The sequence below is a fragment of the Mustela lutreola genome, chromosome 13 (genome assembly GCF_030435805.1).
Source record: "Mustela lutreola isolate mMusLut2 chromosome 13, mMusLut2.pri, whole genome shotgun sequence".
In the NCBI taxonomy this organism is placed as follows: Eukaryota; Metazoa; Chordata; class Mammalia; order Carnivora; family Mustelidae; genus Mustela; species Mustela lutreola.
The window spans coordinates 44,485,781-44,512,233 of record NC_081302.1 but is presented as its reverse complement, the minus strand read 5'-3'; positions in this window follow the sequence as shown (position 1 = coordinate 44,512,233).

Below are 26,453 nucleotides of genomic sequence, written 5' to 3'. Positions count from 1 at the left end.
TATTGACCTCATGAGGGGCTCTTTGGAAGTTTTTTTTTTTTTTTAATTTTTTTTTTTTAAGATTTTTTATTCATTTGTCAGTGATAGAGGGAGAGAGAGCGAGCAAGCACAGGCAGACAGAGAGGCAAACAGAGGCAGAGGGAGAAGCAGGCTCCCTGCCGAGCAAGGAACCCGATGTGGGACTCGATCCCAGGACGCTGGGATCATGACCTGAGCCGAAGGCAGCCGCTTAACCACTGAGCCACCCAGGCGTCCCACTTTGGAAGTTTTAAGGCCGAAGTAGTTCTTAGTTTCATAACTTCATACTTCTAAGGCAATTGAAAGGGCTAGTATATTTATTTCATCGTATTTCTAATAAATAATAGTAAATAAAATCTCATGCCTTCTGTTTGTAGAAACTTAAGTTATTTGTCCAATGCAGTAAATCATTACAGCCAAGTGTTGCCACTCTGGAGCTGGAAGGAGAAAAATCAATTCTGTCTGAATCTTACAGTTAACAGATTTAGTACTGTTGAGAAGGGGAACAAGAAACTCTGTTGAAAAGCAATCAAGAGACAATTTTGAAACTTCTTTATTTCAATTCAGAATAACCATGCAAAGTGTGTGTTTCTAGTTTTTTAGGCAAATATACAGAAAGACAATAGAAAATGTTTCACATTTTACTAAGCATAGCATTTAGTGATGCAGATAATACAGTACAATTTTCACCAAAAATGATACAATTTTATAGTATCAGCTCTCACAGTAAAAGAAGATGACAATGATAATGTTCAGTCATTATTTAATCAGAATTGGCTGAAAAGAAAAATGCTGTATCAACTCATTTTGCAGACCTATACACAGATGTCTTTGTCCTTTGAGATGGGTAGCTATCTGCAAAATTGTACTTAATATTTGCTTTTCTTGATGTATTTCCTGAAAAAAATTCTTAAAGTGAGAATTTTTCTAAACAGTTGTTACTTTTCAAAAACCTTTAGCTGTGGCAATCAGTTTGAATTTGTATTTTAAAGGTATTCTTGAAAACCTTTGGACAGAGGTTTGGACATTTAGACAAATGATTCTACATAATGGAATGAATTTCTATACTCCAGCCTTATTAGAAAAGTCAGATTTTGTGTTTTTATTAGTCTGACAAGTAAAAACATTTGAAATTTAAACAGTTGAACCATAAGGTTTTCTTGAAACTTGAGAGAAGGAAGCATAATAAGAATGGATACTAATTTAAATATGGGAATTAGCAGTTAATTGTTTCTTTATTTTAAAAAATGCTAGCAGGGGGGAGGAGTCAAGATGGCATAGAAGTAGCAGGCTGAGACTACATCAGTTAACAGGAGATCAGCTAGATAGCTTATCTAAAGATTGCAAACACCTGCAAATCCATCGGCAGATCGAAGAGAAGAAGACAGCAATTCTGGAAACAGAAAAACAACCACTTTCTGAAAGCTTATCTAATATATATATTTTTTCTTCTTTATATTTTTCTTTATTCGTTTTCTTTTTTTTAATTCTTTTCTTTTATTTCTTTTCCTTCTTTTTCTTTCTTTCTTTTTGAACCTCTTTTTATCCCCTTTATCCCCCCTCATGATTTGGGATCTCTTCTGATTTGGTTAAAGCATATTTTCCTGGGGTTGTTGCCACCCTTTTAGTATTTTACTTGCTCCTTCATATACTCTTATCTGGACAAAATGACGAGGCGGAAAAATTCAACACAAAAAAAGAACAAGAGGCAGTACCGAAAGCTAGGGACCTAATCAATACAGACATTGTTAATATGTCAGATCTAGAGTTCAGAATGACAATTCTCAAGGTTCTAGCGGGGCTCGAAAAAGGCATGGAAGATATTAGAGAAACCCTATCGGGAGATATAAAAGCCCTTTCTGGAGAAATAAAAGAACTAAAATCTAACCAAGTTGAAATTTAAAAAGCTATTAATGAGGTACAATAAAAAATGGAGGCTCTCACTGCTAGGATAAATGAGGCAGAAGAAAGAATCAGTGATATAGAAGACCAAATGACAGAGAATAAAGAAGCTGAGCAAAAGAGGGACAAACAGGGGCGCCTGGGTGGCTCAGTGGGTTAAAGCCTTTGACTTCGGCTCAGGTCATGATCCCAGGGTCCTGGGATCGAGCCCCGCATCGGGCTCTCTGCTCGGCAGGGAGCCTGCTTCCTCCTCTCTCTGACTCCCTCTCTGCCTACTTGTGATCTCTGTCTGTCAAGTAAATAAATAAAAATTTAAAAAAAAAAAAGAGGGACAAACAGCTACTGGACCACGAGGGGAGAATTTGAGAGATAAGTGACACCATAAGACGAAACAACATTAGAATAATTGGGATTCCAGAAGAAGAAGAAAAAGAGAGGGGAGAAGAAGGTATACTGGAGAGAATTATTGGGGAGAATTTCCCCAATATGGCAAAGGGAATGAGCATCAAAATTCAAGAGGTTCAGAGAATGCCCGTCAAAATCAATAAGAATAGGCCCACAGCCCGTCACCTAATAGTAAAATTTACAAGTCTCAGTGACAAAGAGAAAATCCTGAAAGGATCCCGGGAAAAGAAGTCTGTAAGATACAATGGTAAAAATATTAGATTGGCAGCTGACTTATCCACAGAGACCTGGTAGGCCAAAAAGAGCTGGCATGATATTTTCAGAGCACTAAACGAGAGAAACATGCAGCCAAGAATACTATATCCAGCTAGGCTATCATTGAAAATAGAAGGAGAGATTAAAAGCTTCCAGGACAAACAAAAACTGAAAGAATTTGCAAACACCAAACCAGCTCTACAGGAAATATTGAAAGGGGTCCTCTAAGCAAAGAGAGAGCCTACAAGTGGTAGATCAGAAAGGAACAGAGACCATATACAGTAACAGTCACCTTACAGGCAATACAATGACACTAAATTGAAATCTCTCAATAGTTACCCTGAATGTTAATGGGCTAAATGCCCCAATGAAAAGACACAGGGTATCAGAATGGATAAAAAAACAAAACCCATCTATATGTTGCCTCCAAGAAACTCATTTTAAGCCCAAAGACACCTCTAGATTTAAAGTGAGGGGGTGGAAAAGAATTTACCATGCTAATGGACATAAGAAGAAAGCAGGAGTGGCAATCTTTATATCAGATCAATTAGATTATAACCCAAAGACTATAAAAAGAGATGAGGAAGGACACTATACCATACTCAAAGGGTCTGTCCAACAAGAAGATCTAACAATTTTAAATATCTATGCCCCCAACGTGGGAGCAGCCAACTATATAAACCAATTAATAACAAAATCAAAGAAACACATCAACAATAATACAATAATAGTAGGGAACTTTAACACTTCCCTCACAGAAATGGATAGATAATCCAAGCAAAAGATCAGCAAGGAAATAAAGGCCTTAAACGACACACTGGACCAGATGGACAACACAGATATATTCAGAACATTTCATCCCAAAGCAACAGAATACACATTCTTCTCTAGTACACATGGATCATTCTCCAGAATAGATCACATCCTCGGTCGTAAATCAGGACTCAACCAGTATCAAAAGATTGGGACCATTCCCTGCATATTTTCAGACCACAATGCTCTAAAGCTAGAACTCAACCACAAGAGGAAGTTTGGAAAGAACTCAAATACATGGAGACTAAACAGCATCCTTCTAAAGAATGAATGGGTCAACCGGGAAATTAACGAAGAATTGAAAAAAATCATGGAAACAAATGATAATGAAAATACAATGGTTCAAAATCTGTGGGACACAACATAGGCAGTCCTGAGAGGAAAATATATAGCGGTACAAGCCTTTCTCAAGAAACAAGAAAGGTCTCAGGTACACAACCTAACCCTACACCTAAAGGAGCTGGAGAAAGAACAAGAAAGAAACCCTAAGCCCAGCAGGAGAAGAGAAATCATAAAGATCAGAGCAGAAATCAATGAAATAGAAACCCAAAAAACAATAGAGCAAATCAACGAAACTAGGAGCTGGTTCTTTAAAAGAATTAATAAGATTGATAAACCCCTGGCCAGACTTATCAAAAAGAAAAGAGAAAGGAACCAAATAAATAAAATCATGAATGAAAGAGGAGAGATCACAACTAACACCAAAGAAATACAAACTATTATAAGAACATACTATGAGCAACTGTATGCCAACAAATTTGACAATCTGGAAGAAATGGATGCATTCCTAGAAACATATAAACCACCACAACTGAACCAGGAAGAAATAGAAAGCCCGAACAGACCCATAACCAGTAAGGAGATTGAAACAGTCATTAAAAATCTCCAAACAAACAAAAGCCCAGGGCCAGACGACTTTCCGGGGGAATTCTACCAAACATTTAAGAAGAACTAACTTATTCTCCTGAAACTGTTCCAAAAAATAGAAATGGAAGGAAAACTTACAAACTCATTTTATGAGGCCAGCATCACCTTGATCCCAAAACCAGACAAGGATCCCATCAAAAAAGAGTGCTACAGACCAATATCCTTGATGAACACAGATGCAAAAATTCTCACCAAAATACTAGCCAATAGGATTCAACAGTACATTAAAAGGATTATTCACCACAACCAAGTGGGATTTATTCCAGGGCTGCAAGGTTGGTTCAACATCTGTAAATCAGTTAATGTGATACAACACATCAATAAAAGAAAGAACAAGAACCATATGATACTCTCAATAGATGCTGAAAAAGCATTTGACAAAGATAGCATCCCTTCCTCATCAAAACTGTTCAAAGTGTAGGGATAGAGGGCACATACCTCAATATCATCAAAGCCATCTATGAAAGACCCACCGCAAATATCATTCTCAATGGAGAAAAACTGAAAGCTTTTCTGCTAAAGTCAGGAACATGGCAGGGATGTCCATTATCACCACTGCTATTCATCATAGTACTAGAAGTCCTAGCCTCAGCAATCAGACAACAAAAGGAAATTAACGGCATCCAAATCGGCAAAGAAGAAGTCCAATTATCACTCTTTGCAGATGATATGATACTATATGTGGAAAACCCAAAAGACTCCACTCCCAAACTGCTAGAACTTGTACAGGAATTCAGTATAGTGTCAGGACATAAAATCAATGCACAGAAATCAGTTGCATTTCTCTACACCAACACCAAGACAGAAGAAAGAGAAATTAAGGAGTCAATCCCATTTACAATTGCACCCCAAACCATAAGATACCTAGGAATAAACCTAACCAAAGAGAGACAGAATCTATACTCAGAAAACTATAAAGTACTCATGAAAGGAATTGAGGAAGACACAAAGAAATGGAAAAATGTTCCATGTTCCTGGATTGGAAGAATAAATATTGTGTAAATGTCTTTGCTACCTAAAGCAATCTACACATTTAAGGCAATTCCTATCAAAGTACCATCCATCTTTTTCAAATAAATGAAACAAATAATTCTAAAATTTATATGGAACCAGAAAAGACCTCGAATAGCCAAAGGGATATTGAAAAAGAAAGCCAAAGTTGGTGGCATCACTATTCCAGACTTACAAAGCTGTCATCATCAAGACAGCATGGTATTGGCACAAAAACAGACACATAGAAAATGGAACAGAATAGAGAGCCCAGAAATAGACCCTCATCTCTATGGTCAACTAATCTTCGACAAAGCAGGAAAGAATGTCCAATGGAAAAAAGACAGCCTCTTTAATAAATGGTGTTGGGAAAATTGGACAGCCACATGCAGAAAAATGATATTGGGCCATTTCCTTACACCACACACGAAAATAGACTCAAAATGGATGAGGACCTCAATGTGAGAAAGGAATCCATCAAAATCCTTGAGGAGAACAAAGGGAGCAACCTCTTCGACCTCAGCTGCAGCAACATCTTCCTAGGAACATCGCCAAAGGCAAGGGAAGCAAGGGCAAAAATGAACTATTGGGATTTCATCAAGATCAAAAGCTTTTGCACAGCAAAGGAAACAGTTAACAAAATCAAAAGACAACTGACAGAATGGGAGAAGATATTTGCAAACGACATATCAGATAAAGGACTAGTGTCCAAAATCTATAAAGAACTTAGCAAACTCAACACCCAAAGCACAAATAATCCAATCAAGAAATGGGCAGAGGACATGAACAGACATTTCTGCAAAGAAGACATCCAGATGGCCAACAGACACCTTAAAAAGTGCTCCATATCACTCGGCATCAGGGAAATACAAATCAAAACCACAATGAGATATCACCTCACACCAGTCAGAATGGCTAAAATCAACAAGTCAGGAAATGACAGATGCTGGCGAGGATGTGGAGAAAGGGGAACCCTGCTACACTGTTGGTGGGAATGCAAGCTGGTTCAACCACTCTGGAAAACAGCATGGAGGTTCCTCAAAATGTTGAAAATAGAACTGCCCTATGACCCAGCAATTGCACTATTGGGTATTTACCCTAAAGATAAAAACGTATTGATCCAAAGGGGCACGTGCACCCGAATGTTTATAGCAGCAATGTCCACAATAGCCAAACTATGGAAAGAACCTAGATGTCCATCAACAGATGAATGGATAAAGAAGAGATGGTATATATACACAATGGAATACTATGCAGCCATCAAAAGAAATGAAATCTTGCCATTTTCGACAACATGGATTGAACTAGAGCGGATCATGCTTAGTGAAATAAGTCAAGCGGAGAAAGACAATTATCATATGATCTCCCTGATATGAGGAAGTGTTGATGCAACATGGGTGCTTAAGTGGGTAGGAGAAGAATCAATGAAACAAGATGGGATTGGGAGGGATACACACCATATGTGACTTTTAATCTCACAAAACCCACTGAGGGTTGCTGGGGGGAGTGGGGTTTGGAGAAGGGGGTGGGGTTATGGAAATTGGGGAGGGTATGTGCTTTGGTGAGTGCTGTGAAATGTGTAAACCTGGCGATTCACGGACCTGTATCCCTGGGGATAAAAATATATGTTTATAATAAATAAAACATTTTAAAAAATGCTAGCCGTATAATCTAAGACAAAAATATAATAATAACAACATGTAACTCCCATACAGACTTTAATAATCTACTAATATTGGGCTTCTTATACACACATACAAGAATCCTCTCAATAGGACTGAAACATGGTCTTTATTGCTCTATTTTATAGATCAGGAAATGGATAATGATAAAAAATTCCAAGTGACTTACTGAAAAATGTGCTTTGGTTTGAATATTTGTGCACTCCCCAAATTCGTATGTGAAGTTCTAACTCCCAAAATGGTGGTACTAGAGAGGCGAGGCTTTTGAGAAGTGCTTAGGTCACTTGGGTTGAGCACTCTAAGTGGCATTAGTATCCCTATAAAAGAGACCTAAGAGAGTTCCCTTATCTCTTCACTAATATGAGGACACAATGAGGAACTGGCTGTCTTCAACTCAAAGAGTGCTTTCATCAGAACCAAACCATGCTGACACCCTGATGATAGACTTTCACCCTCCAGACTTGTGAGAAGCAAGTTGCTGTTGTTGATAGTTGACCCAGGGTAAGGTGTTTTGGTATTACATTCTGAACAGACTAAGATAAAATGTCAGGGTTATAATATTACAGCTCTCATAAGAGCAGCCTGTCATAGATTTGAGAACACAGATTTTTGAGGGGAATTCCCAAGCTTCACATTCATGTTCTGTTACTCACCTGTTACTTTCGGATATTGTTTCTCAGTTTTCCCATCTGAAAAATGAAGATAATCATTCAACTTTTTTTTTTTTTTTAAGATTTTATTTATTTATTTGACAGAGAGAGAGATCACAAGTAGATGGAGAGGCAGGCAGAGAGAGAGAGAGAGAAGCAGGCTCCCGCTGAGCAAAGAGCCCGATGCGGGGCTCGATCCCAGGACACTGAGATCATGACCTGAGCCGAAGGCAGCCGCTTAATCCACTGAGCTACGCAGGCACCCCTGAAAAATGAAGATAATAATCATAGTTAAGTTAAAGATATTTTCTGAAGATTTAACAGGTAAAACAGGTACTATACTTAGTAAAATTCCTTTCCCATCTTAAGAGAAATGTGAATATTTCATTTTATTAGGAAACCCAAACTGTTTTCATGCTACCACACTGCCAACAAAGTTGTGGTTTTGATAGGGTTGCTGTAAAACATTGGTATGATGTCATAACTTCTTGCAAATTCACTTGCTTATCAAACTAGGTTTTATTGTTGTTTCGTTTAGTTACACAATAATATGTCAGGAGAGCAAAAAAGACAAGGATAAATGTTAGAATGTCTTCTTAGAGCATTAATTTTACTTTTAAAAGATGCATCATTTGTAATATAAAATTCACAAATTTTATTAATTTATTTTGTAGTTTAATTTTTAAATCTTTATTCATAAGGTGGAAGTAGGATATCTAGAACTTTATTACATGCTTTTCTTCCACTAGAATTTATATTTTTATTCATAGATTCTTCACTGCCTATTTATTTCCCTGTTTGTTTCTTTCTTTCATTCCCTCATTCATTCATTCTTGGTGGGCAGCAAAGCAAGTTTGCTTGAGCAATAGCCAAGTGATAGTCCAAAGCTCCCAAGGATGGAGGGCATCCTAGAGTTGCTCTTTACTTGGCCTTTTCAATTATTTTCTTTTTTATTTTCTTTTATTTTATTTTCTCAGTGTTCCAAGATTCATTATTTATGCACCCATCCAGTGTTCCATGCAATACATGCCCTCCTTAATACTCACCACCAGGCCCTCTCAACCCCTGACCCGTCTCCCCTCCAAGCCCTCAGTTTGTTTCTCAGGGTCCACAGTCTCTCATGGTTCATCTCCCTCTCCAATTTCCCCCAACTCACTTCTCCTGTCCTTCACCCAATGTTCTCTGTGTTACTGCTTATGCTCCACAAGTAAGTGAAACCATACGATAATTGATTCTCTCTGCTTGACTTATTTCACTCAGCGTAATCTCTAGTCCAGTCCATGTTGATACAAAAGTTGGGTATCCATCCTTTTTGATGGATGCATCATACTCCATTATATATGTGGACCATATCTTTATCTATTCGTCCATTGAAGGGCTTCTTGCCTCTTTCCACAGTTTGGCAACTGTGCCAATACAAAGCAACCAGTAAAGTTCTAGTTTTTAGTAAGCTGCTCTGGGTTCTGATGCACTTTTCTGGGAAATTATTTAAGTTTCCTATTATTTTGTGGAAAATCAGATTTAAATTTTGGATAAACACTAATCTGTGTCATCTGTGAGATAGAGCACAACTTAATTTATACCAATTTTCACTTTGATTTACTTGTGGAGCTTTGATTTGATCTGTTATCAGAATTCTGAGTAGTACCAAGATGCCTCCACAGACACTGAAATCTTAAGTGAAAACTCAATAATAATGCCGTTTGTAACCATAGAATCTGTTATTGTGACACTTTCTTTGATGAGTTTATGCTCATATGTGGTAACACATCATACAGAGAACTTGCCTCTTAATAAGGAGTTTCTTCGAGGTATAGTCACTGTAGTTGGAGTCAAAGACAAAATAAATATATAAGAACTAATGGAACTTTCAGAAGGTGGAAAAATTAAAATGGTGTGTGTTTAAAGCTATAAAATTTTTATTCTACATTTAGACTATAATTTTTTTTGTAAATGTGGAACAAACAAATAATATTTTTGAAATTCAAAAACCGACTTGTGTTTTCTGTTTTTGAAAATGGAAACTTACATATTTTTCCCCATTTTCACAAATACATAGTGTCTGTTAAATCAAAAAACAAAATTTGGGGGCACTTGAGTGGCTCAGTGGGTTAAAGCCTCTGCCTTCAGCTCAGGTCATGATCCCAGGGTCTTGGGATAGAGCCCCGCGTCGGGCTCTCTGCTCAGCAGGGAGCCTGCTTCCTTCACTCTCTCTGCCTGCTTCTCTGCCTACTTGTGATCTCAGTCTCTCAAATAAATAAAAAAAATATTTTAAAAAATAAAATGAAATTTTAATGAACATTCTTAGAAACTACATTTTCCCCTTATTTGAAAACAAAATAATTTTTCTATTTACCCATTTTTATCCAATACCCCCAAACCAAATTTAATTCCCAATTTTCCTCTCTTAAGTCTATATTAATAATTTTGAGGAAGTAGGTAAATAGAAAGTGATAGAATATTCTATACTAAAAGAGAGTCCATATTCTATCTGTCAGGACTATATATAGAGATTTTTTCACAGATACAAGAATCAAATTTATTCTCCATCTTACAGGTGAATGTAAGATGCAAATAGTTAAAATAAATGAATGTGAGGAATGTGAGTTGGATTCTTTAAACTTTATATTCAAACATAACAGAATCCATTGTTCCTAGAGTTCCATCTTCTATCATTTCTGATCAGAACTTAAAGTTGTCCAGGAAACACTTACTTTTCAAAGTGAGAAAGAAAAAGGATGTGATTCATTTCTTAATGTAGTTTTCTGAATAGATTTTGTAACATGCCTTCACCAATATTTATGTTTGAATGTGTTGCTTTTATCAAGGATAAAGTAATGACATATAATTCTTTGTGTTCCATGATGTAGCTTTGTGAAGATCATGCTTTTTTATTACAAAAATCAAGGAACAGTACTTAAGTACTTTTCAGAAAACATGTAGATTGTGTTTAAATAATGAGTTTCAAAACTCTATTTTTATATTTCAGTTGCCAATGACAAACCAAAACCAGACAAAGACATTACGAGAAAAGGAAACTACAGACCAATATTCCTGATGAATATAGATATAAAAATTCTCAGCACATTAAGGGGATCATACACTGTGATCAAGTGGGATTTATCCCTGGGATGCAAGGATAGTTCAACACATGCAAATCAAAAAACACGATAGACCATCAATAAAAGGATAAAAATCATACAGTCATCCCAATAGATGCGTAAAAATCATTTGAGAAACTTCAATATTCTTTTATGATAAAAGCTGTCAACATATTTGGCATAGAAGGAATATAACTCAACACAATGAAGGACATTTATAACAAACCCACAGCTTGGGTGGGTGAAAAGTTGAAAGTCTTTCCTGTTAAGTCAGGAACAAGACAAGAGTGCCCACTAGTGCCACTTCTTTTCATAATAGTACGAAAAATCCTAGCCAGAGCATTAGACAAGAAAAATAAATGAAAGTCATCCAACTAGGAAAGGAATAAATAAAATTATCTTTGATTGCATATAGCATTATTTTTTAAAAGATTTTATTTATTCATTTGTTTATTTGTGAGCATAGAGAGAGAGAGAAACTGTGTGAGCAGGGGCGTGGGTCAGAGGGAGAGGGAGAGAATCTCAAGCAGACCCTGCACTAAGTGCAGATCCCAGCTCAGCACTTGATCTCATGACCCTGAGATCATGACCCAAGCCAAAACCTAGAGTCATATGCTTAACTGACTGAGCCATCCAGGTGCCCCATGATTTTTTAATGGTAAACATAAAGACATAATAAAAAAACGCTAGAGCTAAGAAATGAATTCAGTAAAGTTACAGAATACAAAAATCAGTTGCATTTCTATATGTTAAAATGTCTGAAAAAAGAAATAGAAAATAATCTCCTTGATAATAACATCAAAACTAGTGTGAAATCCATGAAGGCCAATGTAGTGAGAGCAAAAAGTTGATGGAAGGATAATTGTTTGGACATGAGATCAGAGGCCAAATACAAAAGATCTAATATAGTGGTTTTTAACTTTTCTTGTCAATTAGAATTACCTGGGGGAGAGATGGATAGATACATGGATAGATAGCTAGATCAGTATATCTGTACTGATGGTGATATATCCATCCATCCATACATCCATTCATCTTTTAAAGTCTATCTCTTACTGTACATATTTTTGTATAATTAATTTATGGCACTTGGACATTATTAAATTTTGAAGTAATGATGGTTGCAGTGAAATTGAATAGAAATATTTAGAATTTATAGCAAAGAATAATTTCTGACAAATTGGAATGTTAAGTTACTTAAGAGTAACTTAAGTTTTGGGGCACCTGGTTGGCTCAGTGGGATAAAGCCTCTGCCTTCGGCTCAGGTCATGATCCCGGGGTCCTGGAATTGAGCCCCGCGTCAGGGTCTCTGCCTGCCTCTCTGCCTACTTGTGATCTCTGCCTGTCAAATAAATAAATAAAATCTTTAAAAAAAAAAAAAAGAATAACTTATGTTTTGACCTGAATAATGGAAAGGATCACATTGCTATTTGCTGAAATCAGAAACATCATAAAAGAAGTAGATTTGTGGTAAGGATTTGAATAACTAACTTTTTTTTATATATATCCACAAAGGTGTACTGTATTTTCTATTGAAGCATAATTTTTCTTCTCTATGATCACCCTCATTTCTACCAGAGGTCATCATAATAAGAATAATTTGATAAGATAAGTCTAGTTTCATTAAACTTCACATGATTATTTACATAAGTGCAGCAAGAACAGGGATCAACCTTACAGGTTCATTTTAAGTCTGCTTTGATGGAACTTTTTATAAGGAATCTCACATTGGACATTTAAAAACCCCTTGAGTCTTCTGAAGCCAAGCCAAAGACTCCCCATCATAATGTCTGTAAGACCTATAGACTTGGGTAAATTTTCCTCTTTTCAAAGTTGCTAAAATATTCTTAGTTTCTTGTACCTGCTAGGAAGTGACTTTCTTTATTCATTAGACAAAGCTGATGGGAACAGTATAAGCAATTACCAGGAAATATTTCCAAGGGGCTTTATTGTTTGCATAAAGTCAACCTTAGTTCCTTAAAACTGGTCATATTTGATTCTGTGCACGTTACTCACAAGCATGATTTTCTAGTCAAAACCTTGGTACTATCAGCAGTGCTTCCAGTTGTGTTCTGTTACAAAGGGATCATATCTTTATTGAACTTAATGCAAATAACTGTGGGAATAAGAATATTCTGCTCAAGTTTCCAAACTGAAAAGATCAGGTAGGGAGAAAATGTAATTGTTTAAAATCTAGTTATAATGGGATAACTTACCAAATCGCTACAGTTTGTAGAACAGAGAAAAATGTTTCCTTACATCTGGAAATGCAAAGCATTAAAAAAAAAAAAAGACCCAGCAGTTTTTTGAACAAAAAGACATCCGCATGAATTCATTCAGTCCCATCTAATTAGTTCTTGTTGATCTTGATCTATGGTTAGCAGTTTTATGAATCCATCAGGGTCTCTGTTAGAGTTTTATAAATTCTTACCCACTTTAGTGATGTCATCTGAAAGTTATCAGAAACCTGAACTTGTCAGAGTCCTTTCTCTGCATCTCCTAAGAGGAAACACTTTTGCAGGAGCATCAGAGTAAAAAAATAATTGTGTTTTGCCAACATCTGCCAGTCTTCCAGGATCTCATCTGCAGGCTCTGTAGCAAGCAGTCTTGCAACAGGTCCCATCATGGGTCGACAGACTTTTGTAATGCTCAAACAGCCCCACTAACACAGAGTCTTCACATTCCAGTTTGCTTTTTCTTACTTGTTGGTTTTGTCAAAGTTCCATGGTTTCCTAATGGGCCAGCAGCATATTTGTTTTTCATTTGCAAGCTGCAGATGTGATTGGGTAGCCTTGAATAACTATCTTACAGCATCGTTGCTGTGTCTTTCAGAGTAGCATTTTTTTCTTTAAATACAGCAAATATTAAATAAGAACTTAAGAAATGTCATGATGATTCTAGAGGTGAGGGTGAGGAAGATAAAACGTAGTAATTTTGCTTTAAATTTTTACTTGTATTCTATATTTATGGCTCCTAGTCTACTTATGATAATAGACCTAATCTCTCTTCTTTGGTCCATTTTTAGAAAGATATATTTTTAGAAATTCATTTGAAATGTCTGCTATCTCTTTTTCTCTTTGAAATCACTAGTCATTAATCGTCCTCCAGTGCAAACTGATTTATGCTTTAAATCTATATAAACAGAGTTTATGACTGAGACCTAGAGGGTATGGAGTAAAGGAGAAAGGCCATGAGAGTGAGAGAAAAAAACTACACAAAAATCAGTGTATACTTTGGGAAGATAACAAATATCCATGAAAAGTTGGAAACATTAGAAATGTCTAGACAATGATGATAATCTGTTACTTACAAATGTATGAGGAGAAATATACAGACAAATCTTTGAAAATACCAGATTCACTGAGTATAAATAGGTGATTTTTATAGTTCACTGCACTCTGTTGAATTTTATTGGACTCTTCTAAGTCTTATTACATCAACTTGTAAAGTCCGTCTTTGCCCATTGATTTATTTCTAAATAAATAAAAATTACTATTTTTTATAGGACATCATAATTCATCATTAAAGAGGGACAACAGCAAAATGTCAGAATAGGAGGGGTTTTTTTTCCCCATCTTCCCCCCAAAGAACACCAATTTTGACAGCCACCCATTGACAAGAGTGCCTTTTTGGAAGTCAGGAAGTCACAGAGAAGTTCCAACACATTATTGGAGAAAAACAAAAATCTGAGGCTGGCCGTAAATTTAAGAAGGTAGAAGGACAGTTTCACTTTACCCTCATCACCCCTCCCAGGTGGCATAGCTCAGTGCCAAGATACACCACATCCATTTTTCTCATGGACAAAAATGAGGGGTGTGTGTGTGAGCTTCCTACTTCCTCAGCTCTGCAGAATGCTACCACAAGGCCTACTTCTGTCTCATCCCATGTAGAATATTGAGGTTCTGGAAGATAGGGAATAAGGAAGGGCTGGAAGAACAGTAGCCCGTGCTCTTGGAGGGCATCTAGGACATGTAAATTCTAAAAGGTTCACAGACTCCATTAGTAAGAACACCCACGGGGTGCCTGGATTGGTAGAGTTGGTTAAGTGTCTGACTCTTGATTTCAGCTCAGGTTGCAATTTAGGGTCAAGAGATTCATGTTGGGCTCCATGCTCAGTACAGAATCTGCTTGGGTTTTCTCTCCCTCTCCCTTTGTGTGTCCCCCACCCCCCCGCCACCCTCTGCTCCCGCCAAATAAACAAATCTTAACAACAACAACAAAAAAAAAATCCCCAGGTCATTGGGGATATCTCACTGGCAGTTCCCCTCACCTGGTCCATGGGTACCCCAAGGGCTCTGCATATTTCACCCACACACATCTCCAACCCTCTGTGCATGATTCCAGGGCAGTGAGGGCAAGCCTTTGCAGATACTTTGTGAATATATGCAGAGAGCTGCCCAACACTGCAGGAATAGTCAAAGCAATCTTGAGCAAGAAGCAACACTGGATGTTTCACACTTGCTGATTTCTAAGTATATTACAAAGCTATATTATTCAAATGGCCAACAAGTAAAAGAAAAGTTGGTCAACATTCTTAGTTATCAGGGAATACAAATCCAAACCACAATGCAGTATCACCTTATCTTGTTATGATGTCTACTATCAAAAAGACAAGAGATAACCCAGGCTAGGGAGGATGTGAGGATAAGGGAACCCTTGTACACTGTTGGTGGGGATGTAAATTAGGGTGGCCATATGGATAACAGAATATAGATTCTTCAAATAATTAGAAATATAGTTACCATATGATCCAGAAATCCTACTTTTAGGTATATATCCAAAGGAATGGGAATCACTGTCTTGAAGAGATGTCTCCATTCCCATGCTCATTGCAGTGTGTGTTGACAGATAAATGGGTAAAAAATATGTGATTGATATATATTTAGAATATATATATGTATGTATATATATATATAGAATGTTATGCAGTTATGAGAAAGAAGGAAATCCTGCCATTTGAAGCAACAATTCAGTGAACCCAGAGAGCATTAAGCTATGTGAAATTTGCCAGATGGAGAAAGACAAAACTATGTATCATTCATATATAGAATTTTTTAAAAAGTTGAATTCATAGAATACAGAGTAGAATGTTATTTACCAGGATTATGGGGTAGAATAGGTGAGGAGATGCTGATCAAAGTGTACAAGCCTTCAGTTATAAAAAGAATTCATTCTGGGCATGAAATGTACAGTGTGATGACTATAATTAATAATGCTATATTATGTTTGTGAAATTTGCTACATTGTACATTGTACATTGAAAGTATATGCAGTTTATCAATTATAGTGCAATAAAGCTGAAAAAAATCCTAAAATCCTAATTTCATTGCCATATTTGATCATGAGAAATGTAATAGATTCAATATTTGTATTAAATTTATGAAATAAATGGCAAGATTTCATTTCTTTTGATGGCTGCATAGTATTCCATTGTGTATATATACCACATCTTCTTGATCCATTCATCTGTTGATGGACATCTAGGTTCTTTCCATAGTTTGGCTATTGTGGACATTGCTGCTATAAACATTCGGGTGCATGTGCCCCTTTGGATCACTACATTTGTATCTTTAGGGTAAATACCCAATAGTGCAATTGCTGGGTCATAGGGCAGTTCTATTTTCAACATTTTGAGGAACCTCCATGCTGTTTTCCAGAGTGACTGCACCAGCTTGCATTCCCACCAACAGTGTAGGAGGGTTCCCCTTTCTCCGCATCCTCGCCAGCATCTGTCATTTCCTGACTTGTTGATTTTAGCCATTCTGACTGGTGTGAGGTGATATCTCATTGTGGTTTTGATTTGTATTTCCCTGATGCCGAGTGATATGGAGCACTTTTTCATGTGTCTGTTCGCCATCTGGATGTCTTCTTTGCAGAAATGTCTGTTCATGTCCTCTGCCCATTTCTTGATTGGATTATTTGTTCTTTGGGTGTTGAGTTTGCTAAGTTCTTTATAGATTCTGGACACTAGTCCTTTATCTGATATGTCGTTTGCAAATATCTTCTCCCATTCTGTCAGTTGTCTTTTGATAGAGCAGTGCCCTGCAATAATATTTAAAATAAAATTTTTATTTTATTTTATTTTTTAAATTTCACTTATTTATTTGAGAGAAAGCATGCATGCAAACAATAGGGAGGGGCAAAAAGAGGGAGGAACAGACTCCCCACTGAGCCAGGAGCCCAACATTTGGCTCAGTTCCAGGACTCTGAGATCCTGATCTGAGTCTAAGGCAGATACTTAGCCAACTGAGCTACTCAGGTGCCCTAAAATGAAATTTTCAACTGAAACATAGAATAGCAACAAAAAGCAATTGCCATTTACTAAATAAAAATTTATTTCAGTGATAAAATAGTGGTATGTAGAGTGTCACAAACTCCACTTACTAGAAGGGAAGAATCTGCTTTGTCCTAAGAATAAAAAAAAAAAAAAAAAAAAAAAAAGAATATCATATTCAGCAGCCTAACAAATGAGTAACTTCTAGAAAGGCAAGAATCATGAAATGTATACAAACAAACATTACTTACTATTCAATCTTTCCATAGTATTTTTTGAATATTATCTTGTTAAGTCTGTAAAACTAGCTGATGAGATAAAATTTCTGGGTATCAGCACTAAAGGAAAAAGACAAGGACAGAACAATTTAGAATAAAGTAAACTCTATTTCCTATGCTCCTTTTTTAAGATGTGACAACTTGTGTAAAATGAATTTCTTCACTTTTACTGAAAATTGCTTCCTTTTATACTTTTATATTTTATTAAAATCATCTCAGTCTTCATTTATAAATCTCAAGGGATTTTGAGAGTTACCTGTCTTATATTACATATAAAATTATTGCCTTAATTAGGTCAACTATTTATTTGTAAATTTTATAAAAATCTAGCTCTTTTCCCATTGTTAATTGGCATGATCCTAATTCATTATCCTTTTTACTATTTCTTATAAAATGTCAATAATATCTAACTGATCTCTTTTCTTCTTCCTTTTTTCCTTTCCTTCCTTGCTTCTTCCCTTCATTAAGAAAACCTCAATAAAATTAAATGCAGAGAAAGTTTAATCCTCTATGTGAGATAATCTTAAAAAGGGTAAATTAATGTGTCTGATCCCCAATTATGGACAGGCTAAATCTTGGCTTATATTTTCTTACAACTTGGAAAATGTGAAACAGAAATCTCTATTCCAAGTGAGAAGTAACCAGAAGAGCACCAGTCATTTAGGAAATGACCACTCCTAGTTTCTCCCTGAAATCCATGTTATTTCTGCCATCCAATCATATGAAAGGATTGAAGCTTCACAGGCTGATACCAAGATCCCTTCTGAGAGCTCATCAGTGTAAATTGCCTGTAATCACTGATTTCTGATTGTTTAGTTCTCCGCTAAATGGAATAAAAAACAGTGTATTTTTCAATTAAGGAGTAGAGTAGCATTGCCCCAGAAATCTCCAGGTTAGCATGTTATACTCTCTGGTGTTTTAACAAGGCCATGAGGATATTTAGCCCAACTGTCAAAGTGAATTCAGTGACAAATAACTTCTAGAAACTGAGGAGGAAGTGCCAGAGTCCATGAGTAATCAGGCAGCCTCAAGCTTAAAATCAGAAGCAGTGATTTGTCCTTTAGAAAATAAAACGAAGTTTTGACTTTGAAGATTAATTTCTTTTTTTTTAAACATTGTATTGCTGTTTTCTTTTTCTTTTTATATTTTCAGTGAGAAACCACATTCACATAACTTTTATTACAGTATATTGTTATAATAGTTCTGTTCGATTAGTATTGTTGTTAATCTCTTCCTGTGCTTAAATTATAAAGTAAGCATTACCATAGGTATGTTTGTATAGGAAAATAAAACAAAACAAAATGTAGTACTTATAGAGTTTTGTATTATCCATGGTTTCAGGCATTTCCTGGCATTGCTGTTTTTTTATGTTGGTTTACACTGCTAGTAATTCTGGAGCATGGCAAATGTCCCGGGAATGGAATTCAAAACCTATGATAAGGGTCTATTTTGACCATCTTGATCTGCTATAAATGATCAGTTTGGCAGTCAGTGAGAGAAATGACAGTGGCTGCCTTGCCACATTTTGGAAGAATTTTTATTTGAATTGACTATGTGTTTAGACATCCTATCCTCTAGCAATTTGGGCTATTTATTTCTCCTGGCATATTATTTGTTTTTTTGTTTTGTTTTGTTTTTTTCTGAGGATAAGCATATCCTTAAAATATATACTGGCCTGGTATTAAGAAATAGAAGTATATTTATGGACAGAGTATTAAAGTTGCAAAGATACAAAAGGAATTTAACAACTTCTTTGAAGTTAGCATTCTTCTTTAATTACTACTTTATTATAGTTCCCTTATTTATTTACATTTATTTATCCTCTTTAAAAAAAACATTGATGTGGGGACATGGCTGCCTGAAAAGTGGTGCCTATCTCTAATCTTATCTTGTGGAAGAAATAACAAGAAATGGATTTTAGGGGAAAAAAAACACACATGAAGGTCTTTTTAGGTCTTCTAAGTTGCTTAAAAGAAAACAAGAGAACAGTCAATGTTTAATTTGATCCCAAAATACTGTGACAACATTTCACTTCTTGGGGCCCAATTTAGCAACTTTGGTATTACCAGCAGTTTCCCATCTTTGCTTATAATCTGCATCATATAAAGAAATTGTTATAAGAAAAACAAAAGAATAAGCTTATATAGCATGACTTTGTGTGACTAATTCATTTCATAGCATACTATTAAAAATGATCTACAGAAATAATAATGTTTCTATGTAAAAGTACTATTATGATTAATGCATATATAGAAGTATCTGGAAATTGGACAAGTGGAAGGAATAAATTCATGCTATGTCATTATATCCTAATGCATTCATAGAAGCTAAAGAAATGGATTTAGATATTATCTAATCCTATTGATAAGAATAGTTCATTTAAAAATTTGTTATTTATTCATATTTAAAGACTTTATTTTTGGAGATGTTTTAGGTTTATAGCAAAATTGAAAAGGACAGAGTTCCCATATACCATTTGCCCCAGACATACAGAACTCACGCGTTATCAGCATCCTCCACCAGAGTGGTGTGCTTGTTAGGATTGATGAATCTACATTGACACACCAGAATCACTCTAAGTTCATAATTTACATTAATTTACATAATTTACATTGCCGTCATTCTTGGTGGTGTCTATTTTATGCGTTCAGATAAATGTGCGATGTCGTGTATCCATCATTATGGTATCATACAGAGTAGTTTCACTTCCCTTAAAGTTCTCTGGACTCTCTGTCTTTTCATTTTTACCCCACAATCCCCCACTCTTGGTAAGCACCGATCTTTTTTAGCATCTCTATAGTTTTGCCTTTTCCAGAATATCATATAGTTAGAATCATAGAGTAAATAACCTTCTCAGATGACTTCTCTTATTTAGCAATATGCATTTACATTTTCTCTGTGTCTTTCAATTAATGTTATTAATCCATCTACCTTCTCAAGGACATCTGTGTTTGCTTTCAAGTTTTGGCAAGTATGCATAAACCGCCTATTAACATCCTTTCACAGGATTTTGTGTAGACCTAAGGTAGTAACACCTATAGGTAAATATCAAGGAATGTGATTGCTGGATTATATGGTGAGAATATTTTATATTATGTAAGAAACTGCCAAACTGTTTTCCACAGTGCCTGTACCACTTTGTATTCTCAGCAGCAGCGAATGAGCATTCCTGTTGCTCCACATCCATATATCTTACTTTAAGTCAAAAGCTAAAACTCATTAAGCTTCCTGAGGAAGGCATGTCAAAAGCCAAGATAGACTGAAAGCTAGGCCCCTCGTACCAGTTAGCCAACCAATGAACACAAATAATAAGAAAGCAAACAGCCTTATTGCTGATGTGGAGAAACTTCTAGTGGTCTGGATAGAAGATCAAACCAGCCACAACATTCCCTAATACCAAAACCTCATCTGGAGTGAGACTCTGTTTATTTCTATGAAGGCTGAGAGAAGTAAAGTAGCTACAGAAGAGTTTGAAGCTAGAAAAGGTTGATGTATGAAGTTTAAGGAAAGAAGCAGTCCCCGTAATATTGAAGTACAAAATAGAGCAGCAGGTGTTGATGTAGAAGCTACAGCAAGTTATCCAGAAGATCTAGCTATAAAGGTGGCTACATTAATCAACTATGTACATCAAGGTAGATGGCAGCCTCTTAGAAGAGGATGTCATCTAGGACTTCCATAGCTAGAGAGGGATATTGAATGCCTGCTTTCAAAGCTCCAACGGGTAGACTGACTCTCTTGTTAGGGGCTAATGCAGCTGGTAACTCGAAATTGAAGTCAGTGCTCCCTTACCATTCCAAAAATCCTATGGCCCTTAATAATTATGCAAAATCTACTTTCCCTGTGCTCTGTAAATGGATGAACAAAACTTCTATAAGTGGATGATAGCACATCTGTTTGCAACATGGTTTACTGAATAATTTAAGCCCACTGTGGAGAACTACTGCTCAGAAAAAAAAGATGAATTTGAAAATATTAAGGCTGATTGACAATCGACCTGGTCACTCAAGAGCTTTGATGGAGATGTACCAGATGAATGTTGTTTTCATGCCTGCTAACGCAACATCAATTCTCCAGCTCATGGATCAAGGACCAATTTCATTTTTAAAGTCTTCCTATTTAAGAAATTTTAAGAAATAACATTTTGTAAAGTTATTGTGGCATAGATGATGATTCTGATGGATTTGGGCAAAGTAAATGGAAAACTTTCTGGAAAGGACTCATTATTCCAGGTGCCATTAAGAACATTTGTAATTCATGGGAGGAGGTCAAAATATCACTGTGAACAGGAGTTTGAAAGAAGTTGATTCCAGCCCTCATGGGAGACATTGGGAAATTCAAGATAATTCTGAAGATGTAATTACAGATGTGGTGGAAATAGCAAGGGAACTAGAACTAGAAGTGAAGCCTGAAGATGGGATTGAATGGCTGCAATCTCATGATAAAACTTGAATACCGTGAAGTTACTTTATATCAAAGAGGAAAAAAAGGTGGTTTCTTGAGATGGAAACTACTCCTTATGAAGATTGTGGAAATGACAACAAAGGATTTAGAATAATACATAAACTTAGTTGACAAAACTGTAACAGGGTTTAAGAGGAGAGACTCCCAATTTTGAAAGAAGTTCTCCTTTGAGTAAAATGCTATCAAACAGCATCACATGCTACAGAGAAATCATTTGTGAAAGAAGTGTCAAATGATACAGCAGACTTCATTTTTATCTTATTTTAAAAATTGCCACAGCCACCTCAAACTCCAGCAGCCACCATGCAGATCAGTCAGCATCTATCAATGTTAAGGCAAGACCCCACAAGCAAAAAGATCACATCTCACTGAAAGTTCAGGTAATGGTTATCATTTTTTACCAACAGAGTATTTTTAATTAAGCTATATACATTGTTTTTTAGGCATAATGGTCTTGCACACTTAATACCCTAATAGGGTAGTATTAAACATAACTTACATATACACTCTGAAACCAAAAAAATTCATTTGACTTGCTTTATTGTGATACTCAGTTTATTGCAGTGGTCTGCAATATCTCTGAGGTATGCCTGTAATTTTGTATGCTTACTTGCTACTGGTATATTTTCCTTATGAAGTTTCTTTTAAAGTCATTGGCCAATGTTTAATCATTTCTTCTTAGTGTTGAGTTTTAAGAGTTCTTTGTATTTTGATACAGATTTGCCTTTTGTAAATGTTTATTCCCAGACTGTGGCTTGTCTTTTCATTCTTTTGACACTGTCTTTAAGAGAGCAGAAATTTGTAATTTTAATGAATTTCAACTTACTAATTGTTTCTTTCATGAACTATGTCTCTGGTGTTCTATCCAAAGTCATTACCATACCCAAGAACATCTAGATTTTCTCCTGTGTTATCTTTTAGGAGTTTAGAGTTTTGCATTTTATATTTCAAGCTGTAATCCATTTTTTAAGACTATTTATTTGATAGAGCAAAACCAGGGGGAGTGGCAGAGGGAGAGGGAGAAGCAGACTCCCCACTAAGCAGGGAGCCCAACGTGGGGCTTGATCCCAGGACCCTGGCATCATGACCAGAGCTAAAGGCAGAGAACTCACTGAGGCACCCAGGTACCACTGTGATCCATTTTGAGTTAATTTTGTGAAGGATGTCAGTCTCTGTCTAGATTAGTATTTTTTTGCATATGGATATAACTTTGTTCCGGCACCATTTGTTGGAGAGACTATCCTTGCTGCAATGTGTTGTTTTTGCTACATCAAAGATCAGTTTATGTGTGTCTCTTTTTTGGCCCTCCATTCCCTTTCATTGATCTGTTTTTCCATTTTTTTCACCAGTACCACATAATCTTGATTACTAGAGCTATATAGTAAGTTTTGAAGTTGGGTAGCATCATTCCTACAATTTTGTTCTTTTCCTTCAATATTATGTTGGCTTTTTTTTTTTTTTTTTGCCTTTATAAACTTTAGAATCAGCTTGTTGATATCCACAAAGATTTAGCTGGCATTTTTATCAGAATTGCATTGCATCTATAGATAGAATTGGGAAGAACTGGCATATTGACACTACCAATTTTTCCTCTCTATGAACTTCAAATATCTCTCCATTTATTTAATTATTCTTTGATCATGTTCATCAAAATTTGTAATTTTTCTCATATTGATTTGTTAGGTTTATATTTATTTCATTTTGGGGGGTGCTAATATAAATAGAATTGTGTTTTTTGTTTTAAGTTTCACCTATTCATTCCTGATGTATAGGAAAATAGTTGATCTTTTCATATTGCGTGTATCCTTCAAACTTGCTGTATTTGCCTATCAGTTCTAAGAGGAATTTTTTTTTAAACTTAACATATTTCACGAAGGAGTAAGTCCAGACAATCAGCAAACATCTGGAAAGGTGTTTGACATTAAAATTCATTATGCAGTTGAAGATTAAAACCCCAGATGTCTACCACCTCCCACATACCAGAATGGTAAAAGGAAAAGAATGTGCCAAATATTAGCAAGAGTGAGGAATGAATGGAATCTTCATGTTTGTGTTGACAGTGCAACTTGCTAAAATGCCTTTGAAAAGCCTTTGTCAGTACCTTCTCTGAACTTACCCATTATGACCTATCAACTCCATTTTTAGAACAGAAATGTATGCACATTTTCACTAAAAGATGTAGAAATCAACATTCACAGTAGATACACAAATAATGGCTCAAACTTGGAGACAATTCATATGTCCTTCTCCAATAAAAATGATCTTGAATTAATTAAAACAAATTAATTATAACTAAATATAGGGTAATAAAAGAATAAAAATTGCTTTTATGCATGAGGTGGGTAGTAACTGGAAAAGGAAGGGCTTGAGGCATTTGGGGGTACTATAATAATCCATTTCCTGATATGAGTTGGGGTTACAATATGTGTTAAAAGACATTAAGGTAACCATATATAATTTATATACTGACCTATATACTTCATACACTATAAAAGAAATGTGTTCTTAAATTTTTTTCATTTTAAAATCTAATTTAGGGGCATCTGGGTGGCCCAGTTGGTTAAACATCTGAATCTTGATTTTGATCAGGTCATGATCTCATGGGTTCTGGGATTGAGCCCCACAATGGGTTTTGTGCTTAGCAGGGAGTCTAAGGATTCTTTCTCTGCCCCTACCCCCACTCATGCACTCTTGTATTCTTTCTCAAATAAATAAATAAATAATTTTTAAGAATATGATTTATATGTAAAGTATGGACCTTGGAAAAGCATTCTGAACTCTAGACACAGATTAGGGGTCCTGAGCACATAGACAGAAATTGAAGCCTTGAACAAAAGTAAAATTCTTGAGAAGAATATGCAGAATGAAGAGATAAAAGCTTGCACTTTATGATGAAACATTATTTAAAGAGCAGAATGTAAAGCCAGTAAGAGGGGTAAGAAAGAGTGGTCAGGTTTAAGGAAAAACTAAGGAATTTGTTACTAACACCGACCAGGGAAGGGAAATTATCACCAGTGTCAAATGTGCAAAGATGTACATTTATTTAGATAACTAGTTTTTGAGTATAGCTACAGATATGTTACTCGTGATCTTCATGAGAAGAATGTCACTGTAGGTTAAAGATGAAAGCCTTATTACAATAAAGTGAGCTATAATTGGAAAAAGTAGACCCAGTGACTAATAGATAAACTATTCACGGTGTTTGTATTCAAAATGGGTATTAGAGAAAAGACAGTACCGAAAGGAGATGTGTCTTCAACGAACAGACAAATTACTGTTTGTACTAGCTATATAATATTGAGCAATTCGCTTAATTTTTTTAAGGTTTAAAATCCTCATGAGCCAAAAAATATAATAAAACCTAAGTAAAGTTTTGAAATATGTATGAAGATGAAATGTAATTTTATAAAACATTTTGCAAATGTCACTTAAATGCTACATTAAATAATAGAAAATAGAACATGATAGCACTGTATTTCATCATATGAGACATTTTCTTAGGTATAAGAGTAAATTTGAAAATAACTATATTTTAATAACTTAGGAGCTATATGGTTGCGGGTTCTATTCAGCTTGTGATTTTTAAATGTTTCTAAATCTGTTCGCATCAGGGATTTATACTGACTTTATATTATTTTAAAGAGTAGATCAGTACCAAATGGTAACAGAATTATAAATAAAGATGGGGCTCCTGGGCGGTCCAGTGGGTTGAGTGTCTGACTCTTAGTTTTGGCTCGGATCATGATCTCAGGGTTTGGAATGGAGTTCTGCATTGGCACTGCGCTCAGTATGGAGTATGCTTGAGATCCTCTCCCTCTCCCTCTGCCCATCCCTCCTGATCTTTCTCAAATAAGTAAATCTTAAAATTAATTGTAAGTTAAGGTCAGTGAGATTCGAATTACATTAAGTAGCCAAGGGAGGAAAATAATGAAGTAAGCTGGTACTACTATTATGAGGATCTCTCTAGAGAATGCCCAATAGTGCAATATTATAGCAGGAGTATCATGACCTAAGAAAACACAGACAATGCTATTTTAAATAACAGTAATCAACTTTGTAGTGTATTTCTCATGTCTTAAGAGAATAAACTGCATAAAAATTTATGTAACTGTTCATCACGGAGCTGAGAATAATGGGACAATCTGCGTTGATCTCTTGATAAGAAAAAACAGTCACCAATAAAAATTTATTTTGGCTTTTCCCTTAACCACATTTTTTAATTTACATTGACTTTCCTGACAATAGATTTTTTTCCTCCATGAGTCTATGTATATATAGAATATATATGTCATATGTATATATACACACACGTCCGGAGTCTCTATTAAAAGTTGTACTCTTTTTTTTTTTTTAAAGATTTTATTTATTTATCAGAGAGAGAGAGGAGGAGAGAGCGAACACAGGCAGACAGAATGGCAGGCAGAGGCAGAGGGAGAAGCAGGCTCCCTGCTGAGCAAGGAGCCCGATGTGGGACTCGATCCCAGGACGCTGGGATCATGACCTGAGCCGAAGGCAGCTGCTTAACCAACTGAGCCACCCAGGCGTCCCTAAAAGTTGTACTCTTATACAGTAGCCCAGTGACTGATGATTTTACTTCCTTTTCCTATTTTATGATTCTCTATAATGCTGATGAATTCATGGTGATGGAAGCAACCAAGTATAACTCACACCCAAAGATAATAGTTTTTATAATATGC